General features: G+C 40.9%; 1 non-coding gene across 1 annotated transcript; it reads right to left on the minus strand.

Moving 5' to 3' along the window:
* Positions 1-729: 729 nt before the first annotated feature.
* LOC131247492 (small nucleolar RNA R71) lies at positions 730-836 on the minus strand. Its single transcript, XR_009171782.1, has one exon. It is a non-coding gene; the product is annotated as a small nucleolar RNA R71 (small nucleolar RNA).
* Positions 837-1,640: the final 804 nt, after the last annotated feature.

Consider the following 1,640-nt stretch of genomic DNA (forward strand, 5'->3'; position numbering starts at 1 on the left):
ATTAATTTACTGTTATTTTTCTTTTTAGAATCTAACTTATTTTTGTTTTATTTTGCAGGTTTTTAACTTAGGACTTCAATTTGGTAATTTCTTTCCAACTCTCTCTTTCTTTCTAGATTTTCTTTTCCTTTCTTAGGATTAGGTTTTTAATTGAGGGCTGCGAGTGTTTTCATGCCCAAGTGGGCCCGTGACAACACTCGACGTCTCTTGACTGAAGGAGGATTGGTTGAGGGGTTGACTATCCATCGCAGGATTAGACACCGCTTGAAATTCCCTGAGTTAACTGAGGTTATGGCTGAAGACCAACCTCCTCTACTTCCACCTAGGGTGGAGGATACCCAAGATGAGAATGAGGTGCAACAGGCACCCCTGCCTCGTACTCTACGAGATTATCTACAACTGGCGGGAGTGAGTATGCCCTCATGTATGATTTTTCCTGAGAACACATGACAAATGGACATCAAGCCAGGAGTTATCCAACTCCTTCCCAAATTCCATGGACTTGAATCTGAAAGTCCATATTTATATTTGAAAGAGTTTGATGAGATAATAGCTACATTATGTTTTCCTAATGTATCTGAGGATACAATTAGGCTGAAACTCTTTCCTTTTTCCTTAAAAGAGAAAGCTAAGACGTGGTTACACTCACTACGTCCTAGATCCATTGGCACATGGAACGATATGCAGAAGGAATTCATAAAAAAATTCTTTCCACATCATAAAACGATTACCCTCAGGAAAGCAATCATGAACTTTGCCCAAAAGGAAGATGAAACATTCTTCCAATGTTGGGAAAGGTTCAAAGATTTGGTCAGTTCATGCCCACAACACGGATTTGAAACGTGGCGCATTACAAATTTTTTCTATGATGGACTGACATCTTCCATGCGCCAAATGGTCGAGACAATGTGTAATGGAGAGTTCATCAACAAAGATGTTGACGAGGTATGGGATTACCTCGATAGTCTCGCTGAAAAAACACAATCATGGGACTATTACCCAATGGCGAACACCACGTCTAGGCCGACTCAATTAAAGGAGAAAGGTGGATTATATCTCTTGAAAGAAGAGGATGATCTCAAGTGTAAAGTGACTACACTCATAAGGAAAGTTGAGGCCATGGAAGGAAAGAAGGATAAGGTTAATGAAATTGTTTGCGGCATCTGTGATTGCAACATTCACACAACTGAAAACTGTCCTACAATACCTGCCTTTCGAGGAGTGTTGAATGAACAAGCCAATGCCATAAATAATTATCAAAGACCTTTTACTGGACCTAACTCCAACACATACAATCCTGGCTGGAAAAATCATCCAAACTTTAGTTGGAGGAATGGACAAACGGCGACCCCTCCAGGTTTCTTCAATCAAAAACCAAATCAAGTGAAACCTCAAGAGGAACCGGTTCAAAATCCCATACAAGAGTTGGCTCAGGCAATGCGGGGAATCACAGATTTTATGCAAAAGATAGATTCTCGTATGACGGTTATAGAAAAGGGGATGCTTCCTGCACAACCTCTCCCCAATCCTAAACCGCAGTACGAGAATAATGATCCCAGCTCTTCAAATTAGATGGGGCATGCTAAATCCATCACCACTCTTAGGAGTGGGAAGATCATTGAGAAAACTCTTCCGGTTAG

The sequence above is a fragment of the Magnolia sinica genome, chromosome 5 (assembly GCF_029962835.1).
Source record: "Magnolia sinica isolate HGM2019 chromosome 5, MsV1, whole genome shotgun sequence".
NCBI lineage: Eukaryota > Viridiplantae > Streptophyta > Magnoliopsida > Magnoliales > Magnoliaceae > Magnolia > Magnolia sinica.